Here is an 11,151-nt window from a genome sequence, read left to right on the forward strand (position 1 = left end):
TTCTAATAATAAGGATTCAAGAAACTTATACTGTATCAATTTTGGTTCCTAATTCTTGTCATGTCTTTTTATTATGTAGATTTAGAGAAGACACACAAGTAATATTCATAAATATAAGTAAATGGAACAAGTAGTAATTACAAAAGTGTACAAGGCAAAGTGGTGTAGCAATAAGAAGATTTGCAAATGGAGCTATCGAAGATTAGTAGGTACTATTTATAAATCTAAAAAGCAAGAGGATAAAAAATTGATTCTAATTGGAATTGTTTCTTCTTTGTAAGGGAAAAAGAGATTCACCACAACCAAAGTTTTTGATATTCAATGACCACTACTAAGATATAGTTTTAATAAATAGATAATTCATGCAACAATAGAATTTTATTTGATAAAAATGATATCATTTCTTTTTTTTTAAAGAATTGTGACATACAGAAAAATGGTTGATCACTACTAAGATATAGTTTTAATAAATAAATGATTCATACAACAATAGAATTCCATTAGATAAAAATGGTAACATTTTTTTTGTGTAGTGTTGTCTTCTGGAGTCATCGCATTTATGTTTTGTTGTATTCGACCTTTGGAACCAACCTCCGTAGTTCATCATCAAGAATTAGATCCATGAGTGAATAAGTCTGAACTCAATAGGTTTTAATAGGTACAATCATGGTTGATGGAAGTGAATGTTGCAACAATAGAATTCCATTAGATAAAAATGGTAACATTTTTTTTGTGTAGTGTTGTCTTCTGGAGTCATCGCATTTGTGTTTTGTTGTATTCGACCTTTGGAACCATCCTCTGTAGTTCATCATCAAGAATTAGATCCATGAGTGAATAAGTCTGAACTCAATAGGTTTTAATAGGTACAATCATGGTTGATGGAAGTGAATGTTGGCAGATAGTATGGGTAATGATTTTATTATTATTATTATTATTATTTGTGTTTATTTGATTTATTTGGTAAGTAAGTTTTATTTAGATTAGGTTATGTTTATAGTTTATTAAATTTTTGATTTTAAAGATATCTTTAAAATAAAAATTTTAATAAACTATAAACATAACCTAATCTAAATAAAAATTACTTACGAAATAAATCAAATAAACACAAATCATTAATAATCATAAAAAAATAATTCCAACATCCCAACCCTAGCTGTACCTATTAAAACCTATTGAGTTTTGACTTATTCACTTATGGATCTAATTCCTGATGATGAACCATGGAGGTTGGTTCAAAATATCGAATACAACAAAACCTAAATGTGATGACTCTGGAAGACAACAATACACAAACTATAGATGGCAGAACCCTCATAGCAACAATTTTTTTTTTTTTTAAAGAATTGTGACATAAAGAAAAATTGTTAAAGATTTTTTTTATTAACATTCATTTTTTTCATTATCATGATATATAGAAAAATGAATAATGATAAAAAATTAAAAAATCGGCAAGTATAAAATATTATGAAAAGTTATCTTTTCATTTCAAATTTGACTAGTAATTTTTTATTTTTATAGAAGATTGATAAGTAATATTTGTAAATTTAAATATTGAGGAGATAAAGAGTTGATTCTAATTGGAGTTGTTTTTTTTTATAAAAAAGAAAATTATTCACCACCACCAAAGTTTTTGAAATTCAAAAGCGATTACTAAGATATAATTTTAATAAATAGGTAATTTATGCAACAATAGAATTTTAATTCTAATAAAATTCTATTGCATAAAAATGATGACATTTATTCAACCATGACATAAGAGAAAAATTGTTAGCAACATTTACTTTTTTATTTTTTTTATTGTGATGATATATAGAAAAATGAATAATAATAAAAATTAAAAAATGACAAATACAACATAAATAGTGCCATTATTTTACTTTTTATTTTTATTTTACTGAAATAATTTTATATTGACTAATAATTTTTTTTTGACTTTTTATTTGTACCAATTTTTTTTACCATAAATAGTATAAGGGAATAATATACCCTTATATGACATACCCTTACCCTTCTATGACGGGCTAAAGCGATCTTGAAGGACAATGAGAACTTCTCGTTATCCTTATATGAATAATAATTTTTTGTTTGTTTGTTTATTTGTTTGTTTGTACTATAAATAATACACCTTTATAGGAAGGAAATGAGAACTTCTCCTTATCTTTATATGAATAACGAAAGTAAGTTATGAAAAATAGAAAAATAACTTTAATAAGTTATCTTTATTTTTATAGTAAGTTATGAAAAATAAAAAAATAATTTTAATAATTTATGAAAAAGTAGAAAAATAATTTATATTGATCAGTAATTTTTTATTTTTATTTTACCATTAATAATATATACCCTTTTATGATAGGTTATTTTACTTTTTATTTTACCATAAATAATATATACCCTTTTATGACGAGCTAGAGTGATCTTGAAGGGCAATGAGAACTTCTCCTTATCCTTATATGAAAGTAAGTTATGAAAGATAGAAAAATAACTTTAATAGTTCAGTACAAGCACAATGCGAACTTTTTATCTGTACTATAAACAATATACTCAATAGTAATTTTTTATTAATTTTTTTTTACCCAATAGTAATTTGTACAAGCACAATGCGAACTTTTTATCTGTACTATAAACAATATACTCAATAGTAATTTTTTATTAATTTTTTTTTACCCAATAGTAATTTGTTTGTTTTTATCTTGAAGGGCAATGAGAACTTCTCCTTATCATTAGAACTTCTCAATAAGAACTTATCCTGAAAGATAGAAAAATAACTTTAATAATTTATGAATAATTTAGCACAAACTCTACCTATATTGTTCTCATCCCTAAGAAGGCATCCACTTTTTCGGATTATTGGCCTATCTCTCTTTGCAATCTTATTTACAAGATTATTTCTAAGACTATTGAAACCATGATTAAGAACATACTATGAGAACTTCTCCTGAAAGATAGAAACATAACTTTAATAATTTATTAATAATTCAGCCCAAACTCTACCTATATTGCTCTCATCCCTAAGAAGGCCTATCTCTCTTTGCAATCTTATTTACAAGATTATTTCTAAGACTATTGCAACCAGGATTAAGCACATACTATCAAAGTACATTTCTCCTGAGCAATTTGGATTCTTACAGAATAGACAAATACATGATGTTGTGGCTATTGCTCAGGAGTGCTTACATACGATCCATGTTAAAAAAGTAAATGTTGTTGTAATGAAGGTAGATTTACAAAAGGCATATGACTGCCTTGATTGGGGATATCTAAGGATGGTACTTCAAAAAGTCAGGATACAGGCCAGAGGAGCTGAATGGATAATGGCATGTGTAACGAACGTCAGGTATGCTGTTGTTATTAATGGATATCCTTCTCGTTTTTTTGGGGCGGGGAGATGACTTAGACAGGGGTGCTCACTTTCACCTCTATTGTTCATTCTAGCAATGGATGGTCTCATCTTACACATTAAAAAAGTTGTGGTGGAGGGCCACTTCGATGCACTTCCACTAGGTCGACAAATCAAGATATCACACAGTTTCTTTGTTGATGATGTTCTGATTATGGGGATGATAGATAGATTTAAATGGCTTACATTATTTCATATCTTCACTAAATTTGGAAGGGCCACGGGCCTTATTATGAATCTTCTGAAATCAATCATTTTATATGGTTCAAGTGATTTGAATGACATTGCCTATATTCAGAGAATCTTCGGAGTGGGTGTCGATTCTTTGGCAGCAGGCATGAAATACCTGGGCTATCATATAAAGCCCTGTCAATATAGAATCAATGATTGGTTGTGGCTTGTTGATAGATTTTATAAGAAAATCACGGGTGGGAATTTAGATGTCTCTCATTGGGAGGGCGTATTACCCTCACACAATCGGTGATCACACAGCTGGGTGTATATTGGGCACACCTATATTATCTCCCACATTCTATTATCAAATCACTGCACCGTATTATGGCTCAATATATTTGGTCAGGAGCGTCACACATATTCAAATATCATTTGGTAAAATTGGAGCACATTACTATACCAAAAAAGTTGGGCAGTTGGGGCGTATTGAACCTGTGACGGTTCAGATGGGTATTGTTGTTGAAGTCATTGTGGAGAGGATTATTTTGGGAAGGCATATGGGGAAAATTATAAGGTATAAATACCTGAAGAACAAAGAGTTCACATATTGGATGCACTGCGAATCCATTGGGATTCCCATGGGATTGGCCATATGGCTCAGTCTGAATAAGATCAAAAAATGTTTTCTTCAGAATTTATGTTGGCAACTTGGGACTGGACATCGAGCTATGATCGGACTAGACCAAATTCTTGGTATGAGTAGGGACTCGAGCATATCTGTGGACTTAATACAGTTTATTAATAGACGAGGTATTTTCTTTTGGAACCAAGTCATTCAGGAATGGAAAGGACATGTCCCAATATGGAAAAGGGCCATCGAATTGGGTTTTATGGGCAGAAAAGTAGATGAATGGGAACAGATCAGGAACATGATGCAATCTATTACTGTTTGCCACGATGTGCATGGAGATCATATTACATGGGCCGACAAGATAAAGGAAGGAGAAGTAGAGGTGGCTGATACATATTACAACCTTTGCATCCAGGAGCTACACAACATAGAGGTATGTTGGTTTTATAAATTTTGGCGTACTAAGTTGCCCACTAAGATCATTATGTTTCTTTGGTTTGTTTGGAAGAATAAAAATCTTACATGGGATAACCTTCAAAAGAGAAAATGGCAGGGGTTGGGGATTTGTTATCTATGTAGGAACGAGGGGGAGGATAATACTCATCTTTTCTTAATGTGTCCTATTTCGGTACAAATCTGGCGTTATTTTGCCGATTATATAGGTGCCCCATTCATACAATATGATAATATATCCGACTATTTGTATTGGTGGAGTGAACAAAAAACCACATGGAGGCTGATTCCACTGGCTGTTTTCTGGGAGATATGGCGGTGGCGCAATCAAATTATATTTGATAATTATAAGGTAAAAGAAGTGTTGGTGATGGACCGTATATCTAAATGGTACAGTGGTGATATTGTACAAAACAACGGGCCCAAGAAAAATATATGTAGGAGGATTGGTCCTAGAATTGTATATCCAGTGGGCTATTTTGATGGGGCGACACAAAGAGGACTATGTGGATGTGGATTTTGGATCAAAGTAATAGAAGATCAAGAATTTTGGGTTCACTAGGGTGCTGGTAGGGGCACAAATATGAAGGCAGAAGCCATGGGACTATGGGGCTTGCTTTGGTTCTCTACTTATTTTAATATTCCCTCCATGCACATTTTTGGAGATTCTCATATCATTATTGAACATGTACTGGGCAGGAACAAGATACAACAGAATACACTACATGGATGGCTCTGCCAGATTGAGAATCTATGGGCCACTTTTAGAGACTCATCGATCCAACATATTGGATGGGAATACAACCAAAACGCGGACCACATGTCCAAGCTGGGTCTATTGGACGAACCGAATGGTATGCACATCGAAATAAAGATGGGAGCTAATACTATGGATCTTGGATGTCTACCACTGTCGGGATAACAAATACATCTCCATGGGTCATATACAAAGCAAAAGATATGTTGCATCCAGAAGAGATAAGTTAAAGTTTTTGCGTCTTTTTGTATATAGCATATACTATAAGTAGATTACTAGAGGATTATGTTTAAGAAAAAAAGCACATAGTTCGATATAGTCTTTTCATTTTTACTTCTACAGGATTCACTCATGTGACATACATAGATTGATGATAATATTAGCTGAATATAAGGTCAATATTTTATGTATATAATAAAAAATGAAGATGAAGGTTATTGATATCCACAATACAAGGAATATCTCTCGTTTTTATTTAATACAAAAATAGAGTTTTTTTCTTGCTAGAAAAAGAATCAACCCAAGGGCAATGAGAGATTTTTATTTGTACCATAAAGTACAAATAATATACCCGAGAGATTTTTATTTGTACCATAAAGTACAAATAATATACCCTTGTATGAGGGGCTACTTCTCAATGAGAACTTCTCCTTATCTTTATATGAAAGATAGAAAAATAACTTTAATATTTTATGAATAATTTAGCCCAAGGGCAATGCAAGCTTTTTATTTGTACCATAAAGTATAAATAATATACCCTTCTATGACAGGCTAGAGTGATCTTGAAGGGCGATGAGAACTTCTCGCCCTTCTCCTTATCCTTATATGAAAGATATAGAAATATACGCTTTTATGACGGGTTAGAGCGATCTTGAAGGGAAATGAGAACTTATCCTTATCGTTAGAACTTCTTAATGACAACTTATCCTTATCATTAGAACTTCTTAATGAGAACTTCTCCTTATCCTTATATGAACTTCTCCTTATCCTTATATGAAAGATAAAAAATTAGTTTTAATAGAAAGATAAAAAAATAGTTTTAATAATGAGAATTTTTCCTTATAAAAAATAGTTTTAATAATTTATGAATAGTTTAGCCCACGGGCAATAAGAACTTTTTATTTGTACCATAAATAATATACCCATTAGTAATTTTTTGTTAACCAATAGTAATTTTTGGTTAATTTTTTGTTTTAGTTTGCAAATTACTGTGGTGTGATTTTTGTTTTTATTTTACTTTTTATTTGTATCATAAATAATATACCCTTTTTATCATAAATAATATACCCTTCACCCTTCTATTAGGGGCTAGAACGATGGGCAATGAGAATTTTTTTTATCTTTATATGAAAATAGAATAATAACTTTAATAATTTATGAAAGATAAAAAAATAATTTATATTGAATTGTAATTTTTTATTTTTATTTTCCTTTTAATTTGTACCATAAATAATATACTATTCTATATTTTACTTTTAATATACTATTCTATATTTTACTTTTTATTTGCACCCTAAATAATATAATAAAATAAATTTATGAAAGGTAAAAAAATAATTTATATTGAATTGTAATTTTTTATTTTTATTTTCCTTTTAATTTGTACCATAAATAATATACTATTCTATATTTTATTTTTATTTGTACCATAAATAATCTATTCTATATTTTACTTTTTATTTATACCATAAATAATATACCATTCTAGGATGGGCTGGAGGGATCTTGAAGGGCAATGCGAACTTTGAGATTCCTTATGAAAGGTAGAAAAATAATTTATAATGACTTGTAATTTATAATATACCTTTCTATAAGGATATGTAAGTTATATGAACTAAGCTATGAAATATATGAATGGTAAAAAATTAACTTCAATAAGTTATATGAAACTAAGTTATGAAAGTTATGAAAGATATAAGTTATATGAAACTAAGTTATGAAACTAGGTTATGTAAGTTATATGAACTAAGTTATGAAATATATGAATGGTAAAAAAATAACTTCAATAAGTTATATGAAATTAAGTTATGAAAGATATAAGTTATATGAAACTAAGTTATGAAATTAAGTTATGAAAGATATAAGTTATATGAAACTAAGTTATGAAACTAGGTTATGTAAGTTATATGAACCAAGTTATGAAATATATGAATGGTAAAAAAGTAACTTCAATAAGTTATATGAAACTAAGTTATGAAAGATATAAGTTATATGAAACTAAGTTACGAAAAAAATAACTTCAATAAGTTATATGAAACTAAGTTATGAAAGATATAAGTTATATGAAACTAAGTTACGAAGTAAGAAAATAACTCCACTAATTCTGAAGGTAAAAAATAACTTCTTTATGAGAGTATTTATGAAATTATGAAAGTACTTTCCTAGAGTAAGTTATGAAAGATAGAAAAATAGTTTTAATAATTTATTATTTATGAAATTATGAAAGTATTTATGATATTATTTATGAAGTTATGAAAGATAGAAAATAGCTTTAATATATAATATAATAATTTATTTTTAAAAGAAAGAAAGAAAAATAACTTTAATAATTTATGAATGGTGGAAAAATAATTTCAATATGAAAATATTGAATAGATAACTTCTAAAAGGTAAAAAATTAACTCCCGTATGAAAATATTTATCAAAATATTTTTGAATATTGAAAAGCACTGCAAAAACCAAAACCACAAATACATTAAAGCAAAATCTGCATAATTCCCATATTAAATATATAGCTCCTTAATGCAAAATAAAGGGGAGACATTCCATAATTGTAATGCAAAATAAAGGGGAGACGTTCCATAATTGAAAAACTTTTGAGCCTCAAATATTCGGAATCTCATATCCAGATTCTCAGATTCCAATACATTTGTTTGGTAAATTATTACCAAATAGTGCATCAAATATTTATTATCCACAAAAATGGGAGAGTTATTACAATCTGCCTTCTCAACATAACGCCATAGCAGAGCATAGCACCACAGTCGTCATCATTTGTTTTGTTCACCACCGAAGGGGCTCTTTACAGCGTCCATGAAGCTCTGCGTAGTACCCTTCGTCTTGTCCCCCGCCTGCATTAACATCATCCAAACTCAGTTAAATCCAATACATTTTCATATTCAATTAATAATTACTTGTTTAATCATCATAAAATAAAAAACAACCTGTTGGAAGGAAGAGCCAGTTTGATCTTTGCCCTCTTGGGCTTTTCCCATGATGGACTGCCCCATTCCCTTTGTCGCGTCAGTCCCCTGAGAAGCCTTCTCCTCAGTCATATCCTTCATCCCCTTCATGATGCAGAATATAAAATACCATCACCAGCAGCAATAACATCAATATCAGTGAAATTACTAATTGATACACTTCAGTCCTTTATAAAATAATAATCAAAAGAGTTGAAATATGACCACTAAACACAAAAATTACTTGAGTTGTTTGCTGGGCTTGTTCAGCCTTCTCCTACCCATATTGCTTGCACTGCTCCGCCATGTTTGTTAATAGATCGATCGATTTCTTCAACACTAATACAAGTAATGTAATGTGATAATTTGCGTTGAGAAGAATGAGCAGCAGAGTCCCTTATATAATGAGGGAGCGCAGCCAGTAAGATCGACACGTGTCTTCTATGTGATACTGCTTTCAACCAATGTAGCTCAAAACTTGAAGTCGTGGCACCCATGCATAGAGATAACAACGGAAACATTAAAGAATACCATTAGCAGACGATGAGGCGCGCTCTATACGTTTTTTCTTTTCTTTTTCTAATTACTGTTGTGTGTAAATACAACGTTGCTTTCAACCACATGATGAAGGCCATGAAGGCCAGAGCAGATTATTTTCCACCACGTGAAGGCGGCCAGAGCATATTATCTTCAACCAAGTGAAGGAAGAAGGGTAGAGCAGATTATCTTCAACCACTTTAAATGAAATGAACATTTTTAGACATGTAGTATTGATAATATGTGGTATCAACCTAGATAGTATTGTAACAAAGCCTATTTACGAATTAAAAATCTACATAATAAAATTGGGGTGAATCTTGTTGGATAAAATTCTTGATATATAGGATCATGTCTCTTCTTGTAAATATTTGGGTATTGACATTCCTTATCAGCTCAACTGGAATTACAACATTGAGAAAATGATTATTGGAGGCTGGAAAGCTTATTATGAGCTTGAAAACAATTGTAAGGTTGTCGATCTTTGTATTTGGAGTAAAAAAAGGTTCCTCTTTGAGACCCTCATCACCCCTATTGTCCTATACAGTTGTGAAGTCTGGGTTTGAAGTATATCGAGAGAGTTGTGGAGAAAGATTGAGATGATTCAAAAGCAAAATTCATAACCTACAATCTCAAGATCAAGGGAAATACCTCCTATCCTATCCTTTTGATAGAAGATGGTCTCTCCCCTATTGAAAGAAGGACTATGTTTAAGTAACTAATGTATAAGAAGAATCTTTACAACATGGAATCCGAGAGGCTTCCTAAAATTGCTTATAACTTTAGTCAAAACCCCCACCTTCACCTCAAGCGTGGGTGGCATAAGGATGACCAGACTTGGCTCAACGATTAGGGGATAAATGAGGAGATCATCTTGGGAAGCAAGGATAGTGTCAAAGATACTATCACCTCCATATTTAAGGATAAGCTATTGGAGAATAAGTAGTTTGAGGGTAAAAGGAAGCTAAGATATTATACCGAGGTGATCAACCCCACCCTTGAGAAACAAAATTATCTTTATGTTTTGACCAACTCGAAGCAAAATATGAACATCACTAAGATTTGAAATAATTCTTATGAGCTTCAAAGTGAAATTGGGCAGTGGTCTACTCCCAAGACTCCCTGGGACAATAAAATTTGTCATCTTTACAATACTAAGAGTGTGGAGGATGAAAAGCACTTTCTTTTAGATTGTGCAGCCCTTACTCACGTCTGCTCTAATTTCCCTAACCTCTGTCAGAATTCCAATCTTATTGACTTGTTAAGTCAACCCAACTACACTCATTTTGGTACGCCTCTTTCCCTTCTTTTTGAGCACATAAATTGTTGGAAAATGTAATTCCTACTTGTCTTAGTTGTGATGTTTTATCTTGAGGAGTCTATTCCTATTCCTTAGGGTTGTTATATCTAGATGTTCCTAGATTGGTGTGTGGTTGAGATATTCTCTCAAACAGGTGATTTTTTGTCCAAGATAGTCTACTTATCGTGAGACAACACTAAATGTATTTATATGTAACCTTATTTGATGTGAATAGACAACATGGTGTGTACTCAAATTTTATCTTGGTGTCGGAGCCTATTTGGGCCTGGGCCAAGGGAAAAAAATGTGGAGTTGATTAAAGAGTTTGGTGAATGTTTATTTGTCCATCAGTATTTTCAAGTTACTGTGGAGTTTATTAAATTCATTGTGTTGCGACCTGGAGTAGTGGATCATGGTGATTCAATCAACATGAGTTGTGTGAGCGGATCAGATTGTGATTAGCACTGAATCTGTGGTATCGTGGAGCAACATCGTGGTATCCATTGGTGACAGATCGTGGATCGTGGTTCTACTGTTGGACATGCTAACTTCACACGGGTGGTTGAGGTTGAGTTGTCGTGTTGTAGAGTCAATGCTCGTCAGCGAAATCACTGAGTCTATAGTGACAATGCTCATAGTTGAAAATTGGCCCTAAAATTGGCGGATCTAGTGATCTGGTGATATGCGGTATTGCGGATCTAGTGTGCATGCTGGTTGTTT

General features: G+C 31.4%; 1 long non-coding RNA gene across 1 annotated transcript; it reads right to left on the minus strand.

The window, feature by feature from the left end:
• Positions 1 to 8,596: 8,596 nt before the first annotated feature.
• LOC149246488 (uncharacterized) lies at positions 8,597 to 8,953 on the minus strand. Its single transcript, XR_016265563.1, has 2 exons — positions 8,839 to 8,953; positions 8,597 to 8,699 (listed from the first exon to the last, which is right to left on the minus strand). It is a non-coding gene; the product is annotated as an uncharacterized LOC149246488 (long non-coding RNA).
• Between the last annotated feature and the right edge of the window lie 2,198 nt (positions 8,954 to 11,151).

The sequence above is a fragment of the Pinus tabuliformis genome, chromosome 7 (assembly GCF_031772625.1).
Source record: "Pinus tabuliformis cultivar Carrire ecotype Pingquan chromosome 7, CPIR1, whole genome shotgun sequence".
In the NCBI taxonomy this organism is placed as follows: domain Eukaryota; kingdom Viridiplantae; phylum Streptophyta; class Pinopsida; order Pinales; family Pinaceae; genus Pinus; species Pinus tabuliformis.